This window comes from Paroedura picta, chromosome 5, assembly GCF_049243985.1.
Source record: "Paroedura picta isolate Pp20150507F chromosome 5, Ppicta_v3.0, whole genome shotgun sequence".
NCBI classification, from domain to species: domain Eukaryota; kingdom Metazoa; phylum Chordata; class Lepidosauria; order Squamata; family Gekkonidae; genus Paroedura; species Paroedura picta.
Window position 1 is genome coordinate 78,086,287 of NC_135373.1, and position 26,073 is coordinate 78,112,359.

Genomic DNA, 26,073 nt, shown 5'->3' on the forward strand with positions numbered 1-26,073 from the left:
CCCCTCTCTACTGTATATTTTCCTTTTATTTAGTGTTTGAAGTCTTTAATTTTTTCAGCTATCAAGGGGAAACTAATGATTCTGGTAGCTTTTATGGCAAAAACTACAGATATATAATTTCATAGGTCATCATTCCATATACAAAAATGTGATTTGACCAAAAAATCAAGATATGAAAATAGCTTCAGTTGTTTTACACAATTTTCTTTCCCATTAAGCTTGCTGACAGAATTAGAAAAACAGCATCTTGTTCTCAGAATTCATTGCTAAAAGATACATAGTAAGAACATGACTTGTTACAGACTTAGGAATAGTCTTGCTTTTCTGGTTTTGTCCAAAAAAATGCTCTGGTTACAGAAACTGCAATTTTCCTCCTTCTGCTTCTTTCAGACACAATGTCAACATATCTGTGCCCCAAATCTGTCATTATCACTGAAGAAACCAGTATTACCAATAAAGTCTATTGACAGATGACTATTTCCTCATCTACCCATGCTAGTTTGAATAATACAGGTAGTTTGACTCTGACAAAAATGGGTGTCCATGAAGTACTGGCTTATATGAAAATTATTTTTAAAGCAAAACGAGGCCATAAAAAACTACTTTTTCTTTTTACTACGGTATGGTGGGAGATGCATATTTAAATAGTAAATAATGCTAATCCTAATACCTTGAACATCGGTATTATTCACCCTTGTTTATAGCACAAAATGTCTTAAATTAAAAATAGCTTGTCTGTAATCAATTCCCTATTCACCCTACATTTGTGAAGATTTTTGACATTCTTTACGACTTGTACAAATGGAAGGGTATGTGTGAGAGAGTAGGTAAGAATCAATCTAGTTGAACCATCACATTTTTCATACTGAATGACAGGTCTGGACTGACTGAAAAAAGACTAAAACTGGAAATTCAAGAACACGCATGGCTGTCAGTGAATACAGTCATTTTGCACCTTTTCTTCTTATCTTCCCTGGTTAATATCTAATACAACTACCACTACCACCCAAACATCACGACATTGCTATATTGTGAGTTTTCTCACTACAGCTGTCTCAGGTCCTTCAACAGATTCCTTTTTGAAAATAATAGTGCAGAACCTCTGTAACCCAAACAAACCATGTAGATTTGAATCCTGAACCAGCAATGTCCTACATAAACCAAAGCACTCACAGTATATCTGTTCTCTCACCCCACACTCAGGATATACAGTTATACCTTTTTTCTTTCTTGGTGCATACCCGACCACACATTTCATGACCCTTTGAAAGTATCCAGTTGGAAGGGAGAAATGCCACTGCCTGAGAAACCTGTGGAATCAAAGACCACTAAGTTGCCTGCCAGCTAATGGTAAAGAAAACAACAAGATTTTGGTGATTTCTTTTTTGGGGGGAGGGTAATGTTGACGTTTTCTGGATTTGAGTTACCATTCCAGAATTTTGAACTGCATACCTGTAACAATAGCCAAGTGTTACATGTAACATTTATCTAGAGTGACACACAAGCTTTTCCCTTCCATGTTTTAGCCTTACCCTATGAGACTGGTGAGTGGCTGGTCCAAGGTCACCCAGCAAACTTCATGGTAGAGAGTGGGTCTGATCCCAGAGCTCTTTGATTGTACTCCAGTCATGATGGTGACTCTCAGCATTTAGCTTTGTTCCAGCCTCTCACTTTGCTCACATTTATAGTAGATAAAATCATAAAAACATAAAACAATGAAAATTAGCAACTGGTAAAACTAGCCATAAAAATATAGAAGGATAAAAAGCATGCAAGAATCTGGAGTATAAAAGCCTAACAGATCCTCACAACAGTCCTCAGACTAGAAGCAGATTGCAAAAGCAATTTAATATATCAGCCCCCCTAGCTAAAAGCCTGGAGAAGACCAATCGTAAAAAAGGAAGAACTAGAAGCTTCAAAGAGAAGGGCACTCCAACGGCGGTGGGCTACTACTCTATTTCTGTGGTCCTATAATATCCTCCCAACTCCTGCTCGCTGTGCCCCTGCTTGTTGAGATGAGGTGTGTGGAGAATGGGTTCAAATGTTGCTTGGTAGAATACAGATCAGTGTTCTTATCCAGTTGGTTCTTGATTACATAACCAAGAGTGCTTTTGCCCCATCTTGTTCCTGTCCCTTGCTTTTCTCTCTTCCCATATTAGAAGTCTGAAGGGCCCCCAAACTCCAGTTGACACACCACTGGAAAGCTTGGTTCAGATCTCTGCAGCCAGAAAATCCTGTTGCCTGGCATTCCTTATCTCCTGCACCTGGAACTGCAACAACTCACAGTTGTCAGTGATTGGGCCTGGAGTCTTTGCATTTTGTTGCATAGTCTTCAGTTCTCTTCCTGACACCGTCCCCACTCCACTCACATTTGCATGGCTGCTTCCACGTGGGCAAGACATCCTGGCAAGAAGTCATTGTTTTAAAATGGCTTGGACATTGCTTTCTCCTAGTTTAAAAATGTATCAAACAAGCCATTGTAAAGACTTAAGAGTGCAGAGAAAGAAGCTGAGATGGAACATATTTTATTCCTGAACTCTCTTTGTACATTTTCTCTCAGTAAAATAAAAGTGTTCACATTGCTTTGTATATCTCTGGAAGAAAAAGAAAGAAGGCTTCTTTAATTTCAGTCACCTTGGGCTTAGCTCCACAATCTGACAGGCTGCACATCTCTCTTTCTCTCTCTCTCTCTCTCTCTCTCTCTCTCTCTCTCTAGATAGCAAAGAGAGCCATTAATAAAGAGCCTGTCAGAAAGATGCTTTACTTAGCATCTTTGCACTCCAGAAACCAAGGGACCAAACTTTTATTGCTGTCAGGTGTCAAAGTAAGTAACTTTAAATCTCCAGGGCTTTTTTGCTTTTATTTTGCTGATGATGGGGTATTTTATTTTCATGAAATAGCTGCAGTTTGGTAAGTTCTGGAAATATACATTTGGGAATACCTGTGAAGATGAATTGAAAACAGAATTATATTTCCTTTGCAGTAAGATGATTTTGAAATCTAGAGCAGTTTCTGATGCAATGTCTTGTGGCTTCACGTTCAGTCGAAGCAAGCAAGTATTGTCTACTCAGACTGGCAGGAGCTCTCCAGGGTCCCAGGTAGAGGACTTTTCCATTATGTACTACCTGATTCTTTTAACAGGAGGTGCTGGGCATTGAACCTGAGACCTTCTGCATGTGAAGCAGATGCTCCACCAGTGAGCCACAGTCTCTACTTAGCATTATGTGTTGTTTAATTCTTACATTGCTTACCTCTTCTAGGCAATATCATGTTAGCTATAGGGGTAAATTTGAACTCGGCATCACCAATAGGGGTTCCTCAAATATGAGAGTAAAGAGGATTACTTCTGAACATGTGCAAAGGAAAGCAGTTAACTCAAATCAGTGTCTACACATCTAAGTTTAGGATGGAACTTTCAGGTTGGAAGATCTGACTCCCCACAGAAATAAGACACTGTACAGTGTCTTTACAGAACGGGCTTGAAGATAAGAAATTTCTTCCAATAGTTAATTAAAAGAGGAAAAAAGGACAGATGGCCTTGCTAAAGAGTCTCTAAATTGAGTTTCTTCCAGATTTTGGACTTAGTGATCAGCTGCACTGCATTCATATCACTTATGATAATATTTTCTAGATCAGAGGGGGTTGTTTAGATTTAGGGGTGGGGATAACTTTTGGAAATTGTGCTGCTATTTACAGTATTTATTGCTACTTAGACACATTTTCCCCCTAACTTTCCAGACATTTATAAACACAGTTAAACTTTCTAAGATTTATAGTGCCTTCCTAAGCAGAGATACATCCTTCTCTGTACATTGGATTTAAAGTGTGTATTTCCCTGTTCATGATAGAACTGCTAGATCATTTAGAAGAGATAAACTCTTAGACAGATAATAGCCCAGCTCTTCTATTAAATAATGTTTTGTGCGGTAAAGGTTTCAACACAATATGGCTAATGCTTCTTCTGAATTCATCCCATGTATTGATATACTAGTAGTAAAGCCTATTGAGTGCTGAGATGCAATGGGCACTAGTGAGCATTGATGCATATAAGGACTGCACAGGCATGTCCAGAATGGAAGCAGGATGGCTGCGGAGGGGGTCTACTCGGGGTGGTAACTGGTGGCAGGAGCTGCACCATGCCCCAGGGTAGTATCCTCCAGAGAGGGGGGGGGGGTAGGAAGAAGGTAAGGGGCTGCTGGCTGGGGGTAGAGGAAGGGATGGTTGGTCAGACGGGCCCCTTGCCTGCCTTGGTGCCCCCTTCTCTACCCCCTCCCATGTTCTTCCTCCTACTCTCATGATGGGGCTGGGCTGTGGACATAGCAGGGCCTGCCAGACATGTTCCCGGTGCCTGCTCAGCCTCCTTGCCTTTGCTGGCAAGTGCTGAGGCTTCCTGCTGTACCTCCTGTACAACCAGGGCTATTACATGAGTACGTGGCGGTGGGGAAGGACAGAGAGTGGAGGGGAAAGCCACAGCCCTTGCACCAGAAGGAGGGAAAAAAGGAAGGATTGGAGGGCTGTCGCTCTCCTGCTCAGTTCTGCTGGCAGAGCCTGGCTGATGCAGGGAGGGATGGGGAGTCAGCAAACAGGCATACTATGCCCCCCCCAAAGGGTGCTCCACCCAAACCCTAGGTTTGATGGCAGTGGGATGGTGGAGCTGGCTGGCTAGTTACCTTGAGGACTAGAGATTCCTTGCCATCTCTTGCCTTTACCAGTAGGAAAAAACAGTCTGGTTTCATTGGCAGTTGCTGGGCAGAACCCTCAGACTGCCTTTTTCTATTGGTGGAATATCCCCCAGTGAGGGCCAGTTGCCTCCTGTTTTAAGTCTTTGGACAGTATGATACATGTTCTATTATGTGGAAAGATGAGACTTGGTGTATCTTTGCTGTTCTCTTGTTTGAATTTGTTTTAGTTAGAGAATGCCTATTCTGAGTTGTAGCACAATGCTTGTTTGTAGGGTGGAATCTTCTGAATCTGCTTAGGAAGGCCCATGTTGCATTTAGAAAATGACACCCCTTGTATCTCATTTGCTATCTAAACTCTCCTCTTTAAACACATTGACAAAAAAGCACACTCTGTGTGCCTTCTGCTATGCATGCACTTTTGTGAGCATTACTTCTCTGTCCAGGCTAAGATCCATCTGTTTAGTATGCCATCAATCTCTAACAAACAAAGCAAAAAATAGTTTGTCATTTTTAGAGGAAGGGCTGGCATTCTAACATAAATGTATACAGAACAGCTGTATGTTCAAAATAACAGTCTTCCACTGTGTGCATACAAACAATTAATCTGACAGAATCGGAGCAAATGAATTTGTGATCTGGAAAGAGTGGGGTTTTATTCCTTTAACAGGCATATACAAGTGTCAACTGACATAAAAGTAGCATTTATTAAAATACTAATTTTAAAGAGGAACAAGATCATCAATACACCTAATTCTAAACATGCCAAAATTTGGAGCCATGAACAGACAAGACAGATCTCTCTACAAAACTAAAAAACACAGCACATTAGCAACCCCCTCCAATTGCAGAACCATCACTTGTAGCGCTAAGGGCATTTCTGCACATTAGTAAAAATAGCATTACGCCAGCTGTATGGCAAAGCGCTAAATTTTATCACGCTTCTCAACCCTCCTCACCTTTATGTTGTCTTTGCCTTCATCTGCCACCTTTTTTGCTGCTAGAAAAGGCAGAAGAGAGAAACTTTGTGCTTCCGCCTGTCAATCAATTCAGGTAACCAATCTCCTTCCTCTATTGACTACAATGGGAATTTCAGCTGTTCTGCATTTCCCAGGGCCTAGTGGGGGGGGGGGGCTTGAGGTACAGCCTCCAAACTTTCAGGGTACCTCTGGGAGGTGCTTCCCTTACTCCCCTCCAAATTTAAGAATGATTGGTCCAAGGGATCCACATCTAGAGGCTCCTAAAGAGGATGTCCCCATCCCTCCATTATACCCCATCCCTCCATTCTATGGCAGGGGTAGTCAAACTGCAGCCCTCCAGATGTCCATAGACTACAATTCCCATGAGCCCCTACCAGCATTTTCTGGCAGGGTCTCATGGGAATTGTAGTCCATGGACATCTGGAGGGCCGCAGTTTGACTACCCCTGTCCTATGGGATGGACTATCCATTGGATATAATGGAGGGATGGGGGCACACCCTTTGGGAGGACCTAGAAGTGGACCACTTGGACCGATCAATATGGAATTTGGAGGAGAGTCAGAGAAGAGCCTCCCGGAGCTACCCTGAAAGTTTGGAGGCTGTAACTTAAACTCCCACCTCCCAGGCCCTGGGAAAGTTGGAAAAGCCAAAATTTCCTTTATAGCCAATGGCCACACTGACTTTAATGGACACTGAAGCCAAACCAGCTGGACCGAGTACTTAGTGATTCATGAGTTTTTTGATTTGGGGTGGGGTAAGAATTGTTCTTGAGAGCCAACCAACTGAGAGCCAACCAGCTGAGAGCCAGCTTGGTGTAGTGGTTAGGAATGCAGATGTCTAATCTGGCAGGCCGGGTTCGATTCTGCACTTCCCCACATGCATCCAGCTGGGAGTCCTTGGGCTCGCCATGGGGCTGATCAAGCTGTTCTGACCAATCAGTGATATCAGGGCTCTCTCAGCCTCACCCACCCCACAGGGTGTCTGCTGTGGGGAGAGGAAAGGGAAGGCGACTGTAAGCCACTTTGAGCCTCCTTCAGGTAGAGAAAAATAGTATATAAGAACCCACTCTTCTTCTTCTTCTGATTTGGGGAGGGAAAAAAAATTCCAAGAGGCACACTTTGTGTCACAACACAGAAAACATTTTCTTTTATTTCTGGCATTGCCTATACGTGTGTTCACCTATTCGTCGCTTCACACATTCACCATTTTAAAAAATAAATTCCTGTCCCCGGGAGTGGGAGGCGGGTGTGGGGGCTGGACAATACAGATGACAATACAGATGTTTTAGCTTCCATACCTTCCTTCTGCTGGTTGCATGCAGAAAAAATGGGGGGGGGATTAGAAGGGGAGGCGTAATGAAGACAGATCATGAAAGGAAGAGAGCAAAACAAAGGAGGAGAAAAGTGTGGAAAAGAGGAAGTAAAATTAAGTAAAAGACAATTTTGCTTGTACATATTAACAGGTTGCCCTTTAAGAAGATCTGGGCCATGGTCTATGGATGGAACTAAAAGAAGAGGGAAACCATAGACTGATAGTAATAATGACCTTGTTAGGAGGATACATCCTGGCAGTAACTGTAGAAATCATGAACTGTAGTGGCTAGCCTTACTCTAAAGCTGGCTTGGGTTTAGCAGTATCTGACCTATACCCATATGTTGCAGAAAGGTCCAGCCAGCCGCGTCTGAGCAATTGCCCTGTGTTTCCTGTACTCCTTAGTGGCTGCATTGGGGAACTGCAGTAGAAGTTTTAAAAAAATGAAGTTGCATTCCATGGTCAGAGTTTGACACTGCCTTCTGAATCCCTCCAGTTGACTTGGAGTGTGGGAATTTTGTGTGTGTCCCAGCTGCACCTCAGTGGCACTGTCCAGAATGCTTTCTTGTTTTTTGAAATTTAAATCTCAGCTTGGAAAATAAACTGGGATTATCTGGCATTGACTTCAAACAATCATCTTTGCTAGATTCTAAAAAGAAAAACTTACTTGCTTTCCACCCATACAAACATTTGTCATTTTTGCTACACTTGGCTCCTAATGGTTTAAACTGTAGAATGGTCTGACTAATGTTAATCTGTTCTACAGGCATGTTTATACTTCTCCTAGGTAAGTGTTTTACAGTGCCTGCCTTCCTCAGCAAACTTAAACTATTCAAAGCCTCTTAAAGTGAATGTGTTTAAAAGGGTGAAACTTTGCTTAGATTGGCACTGTTGGAATACAAAAAGAAGAGCACAAGGACAATTCACTTTGATTCCCTCATTCTGTTGTACAGCTAATCAGAGAACTGGCAGAACATTACAGACAGCGCAAGTCATGCTGTTTCACACACATCCATGCTGAACCTGAGACCTCCACAGAATATTTGAAGCACCCAGCTCCAAAATGAATGGACTATGCCTGGTTAACCATGTACTAAATGGGAAAGGCCTGTGTTTCTCTTGGGTATAAACAATCTCGATTCAATTCATTACAGAAAGTGTATCATATGGAAAAGAAAAATATGGAAGAGGGAAAAAGTCTCTGTCTGGTTTGGAACAAGATAAAAAAGGTTTCCCACATAAAACTGCTTGGCTCTTATCAGCTGCTTACACAACTGCCTTTATCTTTCGATTCCAGGAAAGAGGACAACAGCATTTGAAAACAAGCTCCTAATTTACTCAGATAATAAATCTCCATCCAGCTTGATGCTGTATGTTACTCTTATTTGGCTACAAACGGAGATGAATTCTTAGCTGTATTTAAGTTAATTTCTGAGCACATTTGCCAGAGATATGGATGTGAACTTTTGACTGCAGTTTGCAAATGAAGTCCTGCTTATTCAGTAAATAAGTCTTGAAAGTGATGGAAGCCTTGTTGTTGTTGTTGTTGTTGTTGTTGTTGTTGTTAGGTGCTAAGTGATGTCCAAACCATCACGACCCCATGGACAATGATCCTCCAGGCCTTCCTGTCCTCTACCATTCATCAAAGTCCATTTAAGTTTGCACCTACTGCTTCAGTGACTCCATCCAGCCACCTCATTCTCTGTCGTCCCCTTCTTCTTTTGCCCTCGATCGCTCCCAGCATTAGGCTCTTCTCCAGGGAGTCCTTCCTTCTCATGAGGTGGCCAAAGTATTTGAGTTTCATCTTCAGGATCTGGCCTTCTAAGGAGCAGTCAGGGCTGATCTCTTCTAGGACTGACCTGTTTGTTCGCCTTGAGTCTTCTCCAGCACCAGAGTTCAAAAGCCTCAATTCTTTGACGCTCGGCCTTCCTTATGGTCCAACTTTCGCAGCCATACATTGCAACTGGGAATACCATAGCCTTGACTAAACGCACTTTTGTTGGCAGGGTGATGTCTCTGCTTTTTAGGATGCTGTCTAGATTTGCCATAGCTTTCCTCCCCAGGAGCAAGCGTCTTTTAATTTCTTTGCTGCAGTCCCCATCTGCAGAGATCTTGGAGCCCAGGAAAATAAAATATGTCACTACCTCCATTTCTTCCCCATCTATTTGCCAGGAATTGAGAGGGCCGGATGCCATGATCTTCGTTTTCTTGATGTTGATATGGAAGCCTAAACCTACCCAGTTCTAATGTTTCCATTCATTAAAAAAGTTATTTTCCAAATTTCATGTATAACATGCATTCTGTTTTCCCCTACTTCTGCCCACCAGGGAGCAGGATAAGGATGGATGGCCACGCTAGGCGATGCTACAGTTGGAGGGCCAGCCCTGGCAGCCCTGCTCCCATCCAGATGCCATCTCCCACACCCCAAGGAGTGGGGGGAGGAGGGATGGCTATGCTTGGCACCACTATGGACCTGCTCGCCACCTGGCCTGCTTCAGTCATGCTGCTGTCTCCCACACACTGGGGAGCAGAGGAGGTGTCTGGCCACACTTGCAGGCCCCACAGGCTGTCCTGCTCCATTCACAATGCAAACTTCTACTCTCTGGGGACCTAGGGGGTGGGGGGATGGCCATGTGCACTAGGCCCGTTACATTCCTGGATGTAATGGGCTTCATTGCTTGTATGACTAATATAAAGTGAAATTCAGCCCCCTTTTACTCCTTGTTTGCTATTTTGTTGGGAGTTTATTACACAGGAAAACATTAATGTGCTCTGAGCAGACACAACTGGAAGCCAAATTATTTTAAATCATAAACACCGCTTACAATTTTGTAAAGTTTAGACTTGAACTGATTTTAAAACTGAAGCAATAAATAGGCATCGTAGCACTGCAATCTGAGTATGAATAAAAAGAATCAAATTATGAGGTTTCTCTTAAGAAATGTAATTTTGATTTCATTTTAACTATCATATGAAAGGTCAAGCGACAGAAGAACCATACATTGATAACATTTGATGTTAGTGTTGGTCTTCTTTAGAAATTGAGGAAATGCCAGTGCGAAGTACCTGTGTTGCCCGCATGGCATCATTTGCCACTTGAGTGGTTCGGATTTTAGCAGTAGATCTTGTATTAATGAACAGTGTTGAGCATGTCTGAAAAGTAGGTGCTATTTAGGAACAAGTTTCCGTGTTTTGGTGCAACTGAAAAGGAAAGTTCAGTGATTCCTGGATCATTGGCAAAAAACAAAAAAAAAACACTATTTTATTAAACTGGCTGCACGCCAGTTTGGCTGCTGTAATACCCTGCTGAATTTGAATCTTACAAAAAGTGCCAAGACATATGTGATTAATATGCTAAAGAATTAACTACAGAGAAAGGAGCATGCCAAAGCCCCCCTGCCTAGATTACACCTTTTCACCATGAGTATTGAATAAGGTGGGGGAAGCTGCGTCTAATGATATGGAAAGTGGCTTTTAGTATCTCAGCATCACTTCCCCAGCTGTCAAAATAACAATTCGTTTCCATGGCTTGAAGTGGACTGTGTACAGCTCCTTTACAGAAACACTTCTAGCTATTGTTGTCATGGGGCTTATGGAGCCCATGTGGGTGCTTTAGAAAGAAGGAACAAATATAGCCTTCAACGCCATGTTGTGAGAACAGGCAAAAATGGTTGATAGAGTTTGCCCTGAAAATCTGGATGTTGTTACACAAAATTAGCCCTTACACAAGACAAATAGTGGAAGAAATTGGTGAAGCAACTGCTTTGTTCTAAGGGTTTTGAATGAAACAAAAACAGTTTTTGTTTCAAACTGGGTGCTTGGCCAACACCAAGCATTTAGAAATGATTGCACCAATATAATCTTGAACACTACCTTCCTTGTGCTGTGAGAATTTGTTGAGAAGATATCAAGAGGGAATGATGAAAGCATGTAAGCACAGAAAGCCTTAACAGCAACACCCACTTACGTTGCACTTGATCCAGTGGATCTCTCAAGTGGAAAAGTAGCTTAAAGAAATAAGTTGGAAAGTGCAACTCAAACATGCTACAAACTGGATCTAAGTAAAGTCCCTGATAGAATACCATAATTGTCCTCCAAATCCCTAAATCAGGCTTTCTAAACCAGGGTTTTGTGAAAGGCCCTGGAAGGGTTTCCCAATGAGTAGGAATTAATTAAGTTTTAATATATTTTTTAAATGTGTTAAACATTTCTTAGGTGATATGACCTTTAATGGTCATGTCAACCCCCCACCCTGGCCAGTGCTGGGCCTGGAGGGAGTGGGAAGGGGAGGGGCCCCAAGTGGGTATGTATGCAGCTATGCTTCCCAATCATATTCTGCATGATTGTACCACTTATGGGATTTCATGAAGCCTGAATAATGTTTCAGGGGTTACTCAATGGTAAAAGGTTGACAAAGGCTGCCTTAAATAATAGTAGTTCTTACTCTATAATTTTCTGCCATGATAAATATCTAAATTATCTTCAGAGTATATTCTATTAGCACTTGAACTATTGAGATACAGGACTGAATAGGAAGCAAGCTACTTATTAGAACTGGCCAAAGTCCTCTTCACAAAAACCACTTTTCATGAAATACAAAGGAGTTCTGGTGATATCATTAGGGTTTTTTGTGTGTGTTTGTGTGTGAGACTCAGTTTGTTAGAGCTAGCTTGGTGTAGTGGTTAGGAGTGTGGACTTCTAATCTGGCATGCCAGGTTTGAATCTCCGCTCCCCCATGTGCAACCAGCTGGGTGACCTTGGACTTGCCACAGCACTGAGAAAACTGCTCTGGGCTCTCTCAGCCTCACCCACCTCACACGGTGTCTGTTGTGGGGAGAGGAAAGGGAAGGCGACTGTAAGCCGCTTTGAGACTCCTTCAGGTAGAGAAAAGCAGCATATAAGAACCAAGATCTCCTGGGATTACAGATGATGTCCCAGAGAGATTAGGGTTGCAGGCCTCCAGAAAGCACCTGGAGACCGCCCAGTGTTACAATTGATCTCAGAATGATCAGTTCCCTTGGAGAAAATGGCCACTTTAGAATGTGGACTCTATGTCATTATGCCCCACGGAAGTTGCTCTCCTCTCCAAATCATGCACTTCTCAGCCACCACACCCAAAGTTTCCATGTATTTCCCAATTTAGAGCAGGCAGCCCTATGCCTGCTCCTTTTTACATACAAAAATTGTCTGCATGTTTTTTGCATGGGGGAGACAACCAAAACAACATCCAAGACTAATGGATTTTAATCCCCCCAATATGTTTTGTAGCTTTCTAACTGTAACTCAAATAGTGTTAGAATATGCAAGATATGTAGTGTGCATGATTTAACAGCATATCCAAAAAGGACACTGAGGAGATGTGTAGTTAGCCTATTTAGATAGGAACTTCTAGGTATTTTCAAATAATCTCTTCCTGATTGGCTCAATTGGAGACTTCCTGTTCCTTTGAGCACTTTCTCTTTGCATTCCTTCTACAAGTTAGTCAATTAGACTGTTAGGACTCTCCTCTTTTCTTTACAAAGCTGTTTCTCATCTCAATCAAACTATTCTTTTAAATAGTCTGGGGTTGGACTTTCTGCATATTTAAACTCTGCCAACATGTACAGCATACTTACTGGAACATGTATGAACAAGTAATTGTGGTACTGTTCATTCATATAGCAAAAACAAAGTGCTAACCACTCCTAGGGGATGTAGATATACCCTATGTTTATAAAATGAAGACTCCTGTGGGATTTTAATTCAAGATGCCAGAGCAATTAAGATGCCAACTTAATGCGTATCATTTTGTACTCTCCTGTGCACCAAGCAGTAAATTTGCTCAATGAGTAGGCAGACACACACATTGAGCTACACCCAGACCTCTGTGATTGCAGGCTTATTGCCTGCAATAAGACTTTTAACACCAGGCACATCACTGTATTATTTAAATACTAGAGGCAAAGCCCATTGCACACAGGATTACAATGGGTGCTAGCACGTACACCTGTACTGTGACCTTCCTGGGTTCTGCCCCCCCTCTCTGATTTTGAGATCCAGTGTGGTGAAGTGGTTAAAGAGTAGCAGACTCTATTCTCAAGAGCTGGGTTTGATTCCTGACTCCTACTATATATGCAGCCAGTTGGTTGCCAACTTCCAGGGGGCCTGGAAACCTTCAGTTCTCATGGAGAAAGCAGCCCTGGGGGGGGGCACTGGCCCTTCTACCACCACTTCCATACAACAGTGACTATACACGTCACCCTGTCCCCACCTTCCAATCAAACCCTGCATCTTCCGAAGGCCTTGTCAGCCTTCCTGGCTCATCTGAGCCAATTAAGCAATGCCAACTATGTGCTGTAAGAGAGCTCAAGTCTAAAAGGTACCACACTATAAAGGCCAGGCCAGGCAGACCATGGAGGGGTGGGCTGCCACCTTCCCACCCCCCACATCATCCAAAGACTGGGCCAAGAAGGCTGCAGGGGGGGCTGCCAACTTCCTGCCCCCCCCACTTCCCAAAGGCTGGACCAGGCAGAGAAGTCTGCAGGGGTGCTTCCTCCTTCCTGTCCCTTTCTCCACATCTCCCAAAGGCCCTGCTGGGTGGGGAAGGCCTCTTTCCTACTTACCCCCACATCTTCCAAAGGTTTGGCTGCTTGGGGAAAAACCATAGGAGATGGGCTGCCTCCTTCCTGTGCATCTCCATCTCCCAGAGAGCAAGCTGTGCAGTGAACTGTGGAATTGTAGTTGTGGCTGCCTTCTTCTTCTTCTTCTTCCCCTTCACTTTATTTTAATTTAGTTTTGTTGAGGCAGGAAATGGTATTTTGCATAAATGTCCCAATCGGTCAATTTTGCCATGACTGTGTCTTTGTAAGATGAATGGCTGGAGATACAGACAACTGTATAGGCAGTTCAAAATTAAAGAGCAGGTAGTCTTTGACTAATCTATTTTGCTACCCTCAGGAGTGGCATGTGGTATAATAAATTACATTTTGAATAAAACATCCTACTGCCAAGAACTGTTTTCTTAGGGGAAATTAGGTGGTTATTAATACACAAGAATAGCATTCCACAGGAGATGAAAAACAATACATCAGGAGGAAGTAATTGCCACTAATAGCTGTGCTTCTTTGTAATCAATAAGTCAAACATTTGCTTAGCATCTATTGTGCGGGTAATTAGTCTTTTCTCTTTTTCACATCTGCTGCTTGAAGTGAGATATATTTAATCAACAAGTTTCTCCAGATAGTGATTTATTTCCTGATGGCTTCATTTTAAATCTCTGTTCATAGAAACAAAATAAATGATAATAAAAGAGAGCCAGTTTGGTGTAGTGGTTAGGAGTGCGGACTTCTAATCTGGCGAGCCGGGTTCGATTCTGCGCTCCCCCACATGCATCCAGCTGGGTGACCTTGGGCTCGCCACGGCACTGATAAAATTGTTCTGACCGAGCAGTGATATCAGGGCTCTCTCAGCCTCACCCACCCCACAGGGTGTCTGTTGTGGGGAGAGGAATGTGAAGGCGACTGTAAGCCGCTTTGAGCCTCCTTCGGGTAGGGAAAAGCGGCATATAAGAACCAACTCTTCTTCTTCTTCTTCTTGAGAACCCTAAATAATTATTTTGTTAACTGTCCCCAAAATACAACTCAGCACTTATTTTAAAATAAACAAAAGAGGAATTCATAATAGGATCAGATTCTGAATTCTTCTAATTCTGGTAAAAACAATATTCTCCAGAAAAGGTCATCTCCCATTTTTTTATAATATTTGGAACACAGCAATTCAAATTACAGATGAGAAAGCTATTTAGTAGAAAGGGCCAAAATTGGACCTCTGTCTTCAACTAGAAGGTTGTGACAAATCTGTGCATTTTAGTTGCATATAATTAACACAATGGTGGCATCATTGTCATGAAGTGGGATGCAAAAAACAGCTACTGAATATGCAGCTTTTATTATAAATTATGGTATTTTAGTATAAAAAATGAATAGAACTTTATCCTGACGTTTAATTTTTGAAGTTTAAAAAAAAATCTAGGTCTTTTTATATCTAGTATTCAGCCATCTCATTTTCCATATACACTCTGAACTGATGTAAGCCAAATAGAATTTTGCTACCTCATGTAGTTCCAACAGGATGTAGTGGTATATTGGTTAAGAGTGGCAGCTTCTAATCTGGTGAGCTGGGTTTGATTCCCCGCTCCTCCACATGCAGCCAGCTGGGTGACCTTTGACTCGTCACAGCCCTAATAGCGTTGTACTGACTGAGCAGTGATATCAGGGCTCTCTCAGCTTCACCTACATCACAGGGTGTTTGTTGTGGGGAAAGGAAGGGAAGGTGATTGTAAGCTGCTTTGAGATTCCTTAGGGCAGTGGTCCCCAACCCCCGGTCTGGGGACCGGTCCCAGTCCGTAGATCAGTCAGTACCAGGCCGCAGCTCCTCCTCGTCCTCCTCCCCGGATGCTGCCTCAGGGGCTGCCTGCCACTCTGCTGCCGGCTCACCTTTGGTGCTCTCCAGTGGCCGCCATGGCTGGGGTTCCCCCTCAGCATGGCACTGCACAGCTGCTGCTGGCAGTGCCCCCTAGCGGGTGGTGGGAAGTCAGGGGCACCAGCAGGAAAGCAAGTGGAGCAGGGGCTCAGGCGGTGGCGGTGACGTCCTTTGGCAAAAGACTCCCCCCTCCCCCGGGCCTCAATAAAAGTGTGACCAGTCCCCGGTGATAAAAAAGGTTGGGGACCACTGCCTTAGGGTAATGGAAAATGTGGTATAAAAACCAACGTTATATCTGCAGCGAATGAGAAGCAATATGCCTCCTTGTAAAATATTATATTTTCTGAAGTTTCTTTTCAAGTCATGAAACCATCAGTTTAACCAAACTAAGTTAGTGATGTAACTATCTAGCTCAGAGGAAATTTACACCTCCCCCCACATACACACACTGTTTATCAGTATTCTAAATTAAGCACCATTTCATTCTTAGGTTCTTCTCACCTCAGAAAACTAAGTGAAATGTATTTGTTTAGATACTTTTATCCTGCTTTTTCTTCCAAAGGTCCAAAGTAGTTTACAGTATCATCCTCCCCTCTTCCATTTTATCCTGGCAACAGGATAAATGTGAGATTAGGACGAAGTTTGGTCCAAGGTCACCCAGTAAGCTTCCGTGGCAGGGTAGGGATTTTGAACCTGGATCTAGTTCAACACTCTAGCCACTACAACATGCTCAAAATTCTGCACATACATTTACGAAGTCACTCTGACTGCTCTGACATTCAGAACATTAGCATGTTCAAAATATCTGATTTTCAGTCTGTAATTTCTTTATGTCATGGGCCCAGTTTTACACCCTATTCACCTCTCCCAGGGAAATATATTTAAGTCTCCAAGATCTGTGGGCAAGTCCTGAAAAGCTCCTGAATTTTGAGAGAAAATAAGCTGTATATTTCTTACTTGATGTGATAAAGCACAAAGCAAGCTATCTAAACCAAATAAGAAAGAGGTTATTAAATACTTATCTATTTTCTTTATATGTAGCACATGGTGGGACAAAAACCTTCATTTCCAAAACTCTGGTATTAATATTGAAATAGGTGCTGTTAATACAGCTGTAATTGCAAAAGCATCCAATTTGTATTTACAGAGCTTGCAGAGACTATTGGTTGTTTTCTCTCATGTTCACTGTGCATATCTGTCAGGTTTTCTTTTTTGACCTGCGTTTTCATTTATTTTCACTGTGCATGTCCATCACATTTTCTCTTTCATTCTGCATAGATTTTCCTCCTTCCAACACTCAGTTTGCTTTCTGCTCACTGTTTCCCTGCATTTTCTGACAGTGGTTATGTCCTGGTTTTCCCCCTAGATTTGCTTCTAAGCTGAAGATAATTCAAAAGCATAGATTCCCTTGGATTCCCCTCCCTTTTTTGTCCCTTAAAGGCCATTCCACCACCTACATTGGGAGCAAAAGAGGAAGAGAAAGCAAAAGACAGGGGGAGAAGACTTTCTCAATGTTTTAAACACAGAACCCGGTTAGATGTCTGGTAGCCCTTCTTGGCATAAAAGAAAGGGAGTTTTGCCTTCCTTTTGGCTCCACACCAGAGAAGCTTCCCCTATCCTGCTGAATCAGAGTACCCAAATATAAACGCTTCCTTCATTTCCGTGCTATGGCTCTCTAGGTTTCAGGCTGTGCAAAAAGTTCCTTAAATATAATTTAGATAAGGTTGCTCATTGTCAGAAGCAGCCCCATTATTCATTTTTGGGGAGCAGCTCCAACTCTGATGCAACAGAGGCTTATGAAATGCTGGGGCTTCCACTGCCCACCTTCCTTTCACAGAAGAAGCAAGAGCCCTCTGACTTGCCCTCTCTAGCCTATGTGCCAGTATGAATAGTCCCAGCCTCCTCCATCCTGGCCACATCAAGGAGCACCTGCCACCTCTTTTACAGGAATGGAAAGCAGCATACCAAAGTGATGTATCTGGGGAAGGGGGTGTTGCCACTAATTGACACCGTTAATACAAAATCAGACAATTTTCTCTCACAGAAACAATGTGGCAGTGGCAAATTCTCAGCTGGTGTATTTGTGTCCACATGCAGAATGGGCTACCAAGCACTTTTTTAAAGGCTGATTCTCCATCACCAACCCCCTTCATTGTCTCACGTCATGTCCTTTTCCCTCATTGTTTTACTTTTTAAAAAAATCAGTATGAGCTTAGTGATGATCTGGCATTATTGCTAGTCTCAGTTCACAGGGTGGGGAAACCGTGTTTCTCTGGCAGCTCTTCAAAAAGCCTCTTCACATCCTCTAAAAGGGGTAAGCGGGGAGGGAAAGACTGGCAATGAAAGAGGGGGTATGGCAGAGGGTGGTGATTATTTCCCATATTTCTCAGTAGCCAATAATACAACTAGAGCTTGACAATAGGAAAAGAGAGCTTGGTAGCTGCTCTAGACAGTTTTAAAAATAGCTTGATTAATTTCAGGATTTTTTTTTCACTTTGACTGCATTCCTTAGAGATCATTTTATTCAAGAAACTGAACCACATGGAAGGTGCTTACTTGAAGCTACTGCATACCTGCCACAGGGCAATTGCATATTTTAAAAGAAAACTTTTGGATACCCCCTCCCCACATGTCACAAGTGATATTCCCACCCCAGTTAAGAGAAAATGCAATTCTGGGTTGTGCTGGTGATGTTAGCTATTAGGTCAAGTCTGACTCTTGGCAATCCTATGGCTCAACTGTTTCCACAAGTTTCGATCTTGCATTGCTTTTTTTAGTTGTATAATGTTCTGGTTGGTGTCCATTTCATATCTAACCACCAAGTTCTTCATCAGCCTGGTTTCCTTTTTCCACTGACCAATCCCAGCATAATTGCTTTCTCCATTGAGTTGGAACACCTGATATGGCCAAAGTAAGTGAGCCTGAGTTTCGTGATTTTGTCTGAGTTTCGTGATTTTAATCAGGCTTTATGCACTGTAGTATTTCCTTGTTTGTGACTTTTGCTGTCCATGGAACCTGCAGAAGCCTTCTCCAACACCAGAGTTCAAACAACTCTGGTGATTGTATTAATTGTATTATGTTTTAGTGTGCTTTTATTGTTTTAGGGGATTGGTTTTTATGTGACCCGCCTCAAGCCTCTGGGGGGAGGTGGGATATACATTTAATAACAATAACAATAACAATAACAATAACAATAACAATAACAATAACAATAACAATAACAATAACAATAACAATAACAATAACAATAACAATAACAATAGATTCTCCTGTTGTCCAAATTTTTCATCATTCAACTTTCACAGCCATAAGTAACTGCTGGAAATATGATAGATTTAACTAATCCACATTTGATATCAGGCTTATGTCCTTGCTTTTCCATGTTCTGTTCAAGCTCATCATTACTGAGTGATCCAGAGCAATTTGACATTTTTCCCATGCTGCAATCACCATTCTCATCAATTTGTGATCCAAGAAAAATGAATTCTTGAATGCATTGATTTATTCATCATCAATTTTTATTGTGATGTCTGGGGTTTTCTTTTGCAATGGTCATTATTTTTGCTTTTTTAGTGTTTAATAAAAGGCCAAATTTCTTACTAACTTCATTGATTTTTGTAATCAGCTGTCCCACGCCTTCCTTAGTTTCTGATAGGAAGGTAGTGTTATCAATATACCAAAGATTATTTGTATTCTTTCCTCCAATCTTAATTCCAGTGTTTGATTCTTTGAGTGACACCCTCTAGCTATAACTACTGCTCAATAATTTGTTGAGAGAGAGAGATGCAAATAAAAATGTGCTAATTCACCAGCAATCTCCTCTCATTTTGCTACTAGTAGATGAACACATTATTTTGGCTTTTACCCTTCTCTTTAGAAAAAATAAAACAACCCAATCAAAATTATACTTACAAAAACAATCTAAAACTAACAGATCTAACACCATAGAGCCACAACCACCAGTGAACTGAAATGAACAGCTGTCTCAAATAAAAATCTTTTGCACATGAAAAAATGAACAAATAAACAGAGAGATAATGAATTGCTTCATCCACTGCCAGATGCCCTATTCCAGAACTGTGCATTTATTATCAAGAATAAAGACCTGGAATGGGTTGTGGAAAGGGAAAATAGGAAGTTGGCATGATCACTTGACTGAATATTTACCTCAGTCATGTCCTATTCCCTAAGGTTGCACTAAGTAAATAGGCTTCTTTGAGGCAAAGGACATAGGAAACATGAATCTCTAGCCTCTAATTCCATCCACTCTGCTCTAGGTTGCTCAGCCTAAAGGCTTCTTTATGCAGTTGTGGACTCTTATCCTGTATTTGGGGATGTAAAATATAGGCCCCTTTGCTAGGTTGTAATCTTGCAGTCATATGCTGGCTCTTGACTTTCCATAGTATCAGATCCCAATTTTTCTTTCTCTCCATGCTGAGCAGAAAAAGTAACAAATTCTATGCTAATTAAAGCAGAAAGACCTTTCCACCTGCTACGGGGGCAAAAGTGTTCTAGTATAAGCTAAGAAATATTGTGATGAAAAGTTAAAGAAGAAGAAGAAGAAGAAGAGGAAGAGTTGTTCTTATATGCCGCTTTTCCCTACCCGAAGGAGGCTCAAAGCGGCTTACAGTCGCCTTCCCATTCTTCTCCCCACAACAAACAAAGGTGTGAGATATAAAACAATCTCTGCAATGCTGCCACACTAACCAAAACAGGCCATAATACTCTGACAAGAAAGCTGTAATTTCAAGGAAAATCTCTACACATCTAAGTGTTACTGTTCAAAGCTGCATAATGAGTCAGGTTCCCTGTTCATGGGAAATCAGAATGCAAAAACTCACAGCTCCCTTTCTTGGGGGAGGCTGGAAATTAGGTCTGTACTCCTTCAACTGTCAAGAAAGTCATCTACATCAAGTGACATTTGCAGTAATTTTTAGGTAATGAGTACTTGTTATAAGAACTGTCATTCACTTTGCCAGCATCACATATAGCATTATAGCAGCACATAGGAAAGAATAAAATCCTCAACATGATAAACAGATATAGTGTGAATATTTTGAAACCAACTTATCTAAATTTATCAATCACAGGGCCAAGCTAGTTCTATGCTCTGAGCTCTCAGTATTTTTATAAATTCAGTTACCAGGTATGGGAAGCCTGATTAAAGATGCAACTGTGCTGGAAACCTCCTGCCTGAGTCATTGTCATAAGCTAAAATGGCCCCAGGGACCCTATATTTGCCTTACCCATATCAGACCAATTATGCATGGGCCGGAATGCCCAGGCTGGCAGTGACAGGACTGTAGGGCTAATCCTCAATTATGCCCAACATTGCCACCATCTCAGTCGCCTCCCAGCCCTGGCCTAACTCAGGCCCTCGGATGGCCCCCAGTAAGGGAACACATATTCTTCTGCATTTCCTGAGATGCCATGGGTGCCACTGGAGGCTGGGTCAGGCAAGTGCTGTGCATAATTGGAAGAGCCAGGCCTTTGGGCCCAGCTCCTCCTCCAACCTACGGTGTGCCTGCAGGGACACCCCATATCTCTGTCAGCTCTGCGGAGCCATGGAGCTGGCCGGAGCATTCCCTCACCCCCACTTTGTTGGGAGAGAGGCATGCCATTCCCCTACCATTGTGTGGTGGGGGCCCCATGCCCCCCGCTCCCCCTGCTGTCAGCAGACAGTGCACCAGGATTTCCAGCCCCGGCGTTTTACACACGCTATGCTGGGGCAGTCTGTGTACACTGGCGGATTTTAAATTGGATAATGGATGCAAAAGAATTTTTTTAATCCCTCCATCCCTCTCACCTTAGTCCATCCTGAATTGGACCTCCATGCATTTAGTAACTGAAAATTTTAAACTTGTTGGGGGTTCTGGATATGGAAGCCCCAGTATCTTAGCTGGTTTTACCCTGCGGTCTGATTAGTTATCCTAGTGAGATAATGTATGCATTTGGGACCCTCTTGCTTGTTTCAGAATCCAGTATAAGGGACAGATTTTTTTAAAACTAGTATAGTACACATGAAAAGGGCAAGTGGCTTGCAGGAATTGGGTAATAGAATCATAGAATCATAGAACCATAGAGATGGAAGGGGCCATGCAGGCCATCTAGTCCAACCCCCTGGTCAACGCAGGATCAGCCCTAAGTATCCTAAAGCATCCAAGAAAAGTGTGTATCCAACCTTTGCTTGAAGACTGCCAGTGAGGGGGAGCTCACCACCTCCTTAGGCAGCCTATTCCACTGATTTATTGATCTGAAGACACTCCAAGATACACATTCCTTATTAAGAGGAAGAAAGTAAGAACATAAGAGTTGGCCCTGAGTGAAATCATCATCTATATATCTATTTCTCACACAGCAGTCTTGGAAGAGACTTTAATATATACATGGGGGGGTATTTCCTCCCCCCCACACACTGTGGGGTATGTGGGGGCTGTGGTGGATTCTGGGAACCAGGCCAATAGCAGCTGCATTGGAACCTGGGGGCTGCAGCTGGTCTAGTGGAAGCTTGATCAGAGCCTGAAAGTTATGGTGGGCCTGGCAGAGCCTGTGGCAAAACCTGCAGAACCATAGCAGGCCCAGTAATAGCTGCAGCAGAGCCCATGACTATGGCAAGTATTGTATATCAAGGACAAGGATGGGAAAGGACAATTTATCTTCTTTATATTTGGGTAAGAATCACCTCAGCAATATTTGCATATTGTTCTATACATTAAAATTACTGACCAAATTATATTGTTTCAGGTGCTATTAAATGTATACAAAATCAGTTTTTGTGAACTGGAAAACATATGTTCAAATGCTTTATGACTCACATATTCCAGGCCTGTCTCTTGACATTAAAAACAAGTCCTGCGTTTAGGACTTGTTCAGGAATGCTAGTCCACTGAAACATAGATCAGTGTCAAATTAGCATTTCAGGAAAGTTTGAATGGGCTGAACATGGATTTCTGTGTTCTTCGTGTCCATAGTGACCTATTCAGAAAATCAGAGATGTAACTACAAGACCGCATGGAAGGAGAAAAATGCCCAAAATTCAGGCAGTAAAGATGATCCTGTATCCACTAAGAGTCTGGTTGCATGCTTGCTACAATATAACATTATGCGAGAAAAGAGATGGTGTGGACTAGAGAAGAGTATCTAGCAATTTGATGGTGGCAAGATAGCACTGTGCTCCAGCCAGCAACAACATAAACATCAAAATGAGGCAGCTCCCTCTCCAGGATAAAGCCACAGTTGAGATGCTGGAGCTACAGACAGCAACTAATAAACAAAATGAGTAGTTTCTGGCATTGTATTTGAGCAAAGTGGGCTCTCATTGAAGCTAAGCAGAGGAGAGGGATTTGGTGCCCAGTAGCTTTTGGGTAAACTGTAATTGGTATACTTGCAATTCTTCGGCACTAACATAGAAAAAAATATTGCAAAAAGTATAGTCCTAAAAAATTGCAAATATACTTTTTCATAGTACTAATGATAGCAATGGTAGCAGTGTTAGTCTGTTTTGGCAAAATTAAACAAAAATTAAAACTAACCGAAATTATTCCAGGATCAGAGTTCATTTCTCAAGGTGCTACCTGGCTCCTGAATAATATGAACAGAATGTGATTTTTCAGCAATTCAGTTGAAAGTAATTTTTCATTCATAGGTCTCGTTCTTACAGTCTGCCCTAACCATATGGGATAAACCTGTCTGCTCTGGTCTATGCTCAATTACTGTCTAATTTGACATCACTCTCAACGTTCTGTGGATCTGTTGGGATTACATCCAAACTAAGGAGAGAACGGATTTTCAAATAAATTATTTCTAAATTAAATTGCATATGCATGACTTGGCCAATCTGAGACTTGGCCCACTTCATTTTCCTCACTGTTATCTGCTAAATCTCTTCCTCCATTTTAAGCTGTAGTTCACATTGGTTTAGAAGGTATTGTTCCATAACAACTCATTCCTCTCAATTCTTCTTTCTCCACCCCCACAGCCAAAATGGAAGACTACTAAGACTGCATCACTTAAAAGCACAAGGAATATACATGTCTCAGCCAGGGAACATATTTCTTAATTAATACACATCTGTAAACCGCTCGGGGAGTGGTATAAATAAAACAGTAAGGGGGGCAGGCTGAGTCCAGGAAAGGAAACAGGGGCCAATGATTGGCCCCTTGACCCCGGACTGACAAGAATTCCAGCCAGTCAGGTGAGGGGCCAATCGGAAGGTGCAAAGCACAATGTTGTCACATGAGCAGACAGCACGCTTATCAGATGAGCAGTCAGTAATGGCCACTACTGCAGATTTCAACTCTGAGCCCAGCTGCTATTGTTGTGAGGATTGTCTCGTAGACACGACAAATACTCGTGATTTGTAAAAATCAGAATTTTTAATAGGAAACATCGAAGCAACACCATACACGGTTCTTCCTTGAACTGGGGAGATAGACCCAGTTCAGGTCTTAAATATCTTTTCAACAGTCTACCCCCACTCCCCCACAGGGTAACACTTTGCCTGAAATTGCAGGTGGTCAGTATGGCAATGGTGGGGGGCTGGTCACTCTCAGTAGGAAGTAGCCCTGGTGCCGGGCTAGCCCAGGGGGGTGACTGGGAGGATGTGGGGGATAAGCAGAAGACTAGAGAATGTGAGTGATGTATGGGGTGTGAGAGGCATGTAGAATTTGTAGAGCTTAATGGCTTTCAGCTTGCAAAACCAAATCAAAACAAAAATACCACAGGGTTCTGACAATTGTGGAGGATGCCCCGAGTGGCTACAGGCTTGGTTGCTGAGACAGCAGACTCCAGGATCAGTTTGGTGTCTGATTACCATTGCAGCGGATGCTTGATGTTGTCACCTCAGGTGGGTGGTGGGGCCTGGAGTCTCAATGGGAAGGAGAAATAGGTTTCCCCTCACGGGTCTTGCAGGCCTTCACTTCTCTATATAGTATTAGCCATGTGTGGCCTCCATTTGCATATACTTAAATCTGAGGATCAGGGCCACACTGAGGCTAAATGGATTTTGTTTCAAACTTGGGGGACACATTTCTCTGAATATTTCTGACTTTTGTTGGGGCATGCACAATGCTTTTTAATTAATAATTAAATTGAACTTTATATTGAACTTTAGGCTAAACATCTGGAAGAAGTTCCTAACAGAGCATTCCTTGGAGGAACTGGCTTCCTCCAGAGGTGGTGAGTTCTCCTTCTTTCAAAGTTTTTAAGCAGAGATAGTCATTTGACAGAAATGCTGATTTTATGAACTTAGGCAGATTATGAATGGGTGGGCAGGAAGGGATGTGTCAGTGTTTGTCTCTTGTGGCCCTTCCTTGCATACCCAGGGAATTGCTGATCACCACTGTGGGATGGTAGGTAAATTTCTGCCAACTCAGGCTGGATTCTGGAAATTTTGGTAATGGGATCACTGGGACATGAAATTGGGGTCACTGTGTATGGGCAGCTAGTTGTGAGTTCCTGCATTGTACAGTGGGTTGGACTAGACGGCCCTGGAGTTCCCTTCCAACTCTATGATTCTATATTGATGATATGTCATTGATTTCATTCACAGAGTGGCGATTCTTCATCACCATGCTTTATTAATGGTGGTTCTTCACAAGGAAATAATAACCAATCAAGCATTTTATAATGATTACCTGAAGGAACGAGCCTGAAGTAAAGTTGATAATACTTCCCCAATATCAGATTTTTATTTCAGCTTAATTTAGATTACTGATACCAGCTGGGTCTCTGAATGGTAAGTCTCACCTTGTGAGAAATTTTCTTCTCCCAAAATACTAGAACTTTAGAGTATCCAATGAAGCTGATAGGCAGTAAATTCCAGACAGTGATTAAAAGGTGGAATCCTCTGGTAGAGGAAGTAGTAATAGCTACAGGAATAAACTGCTTAAGGAGATTAGATAGATTCATGCAAGATATGTCTATCAATGACTATTAGCCATGATGACTGAGGGGATTCAGAGATATAAGATACTGAATCCCAGAGCCATGAGGAAATATCAGGGGAAGGCCTTGGCCTCAATGCTATATAGTTGGCCACTCCAAAGAACTGGTTGGCCACTGTATGAGACAGGGTACTGTACTTATGTCTCTGGCCTAGTAGGGCTCTTCTTATGTTCTTATGGATGCGGCATATCCATTTCTCTGGGCTGAGACTTGAATTTATTGTAATGCCCTTTCCAGATGAGCTCAAGGAATTGCCTCCTGTATGGAGATTCCAATGTGAAATTGCATGGAATGGTTTCTATGATGTCATCATAAGGATAATGTTTTCATGATAAGTTGATTAGTATCTTCCATTCGTGGCTAATATGGGGGCATCATTTGGAATGATGTTATGATTGGTAGGTTGTGCCAGAGTCACTAGAGACTTGGATGGGTCAGCTGTCATTGTTTTTTCCTCCTGCTTCCATTATTGTATCCTTCTTTTACTGCCTGAGGGAGCATAGGGCCCTAACAACTTATATTAACTAAAGCTCTGGTGTAGCAACATCCATTTCAAGATGTTCTTGACTGGCTACAATCCTAAGGGTTTTTTTCTTAACTGGAAAATAAATCCCATTGAGCTTAATAGCATTTATTTCTGTAAAGGATCAGCCATTATATTAATGGTAACCATTGAAAATAGTTGTCTAAGGCAACAT

The 26,073-nt window shown here is 42.3% G+C and overlaps 1 long non-coding RNA gene across 1 annotated transcript; it reads left to right on the plus strand.

Annotated features, from left to right (window-relative positions):
• Positions 1-2,772: 2,772 nt before the first annotated feature.
• Positions 2,773-25,224, plus strand: LOC143839087 (uncharacterized). The gene is made up of 3 exons (XR_013231597.1): positions 2,773-2,824; positions 24,543-24,607; positions 24,981-25,224. It is a non-coding gene; the product is annotated as an uncharacterized LOC143839087 (long non-coding RNA).
• The last annotated feature ends 849 nt before the right edge of the window (positions 25,225-26,073 follow it).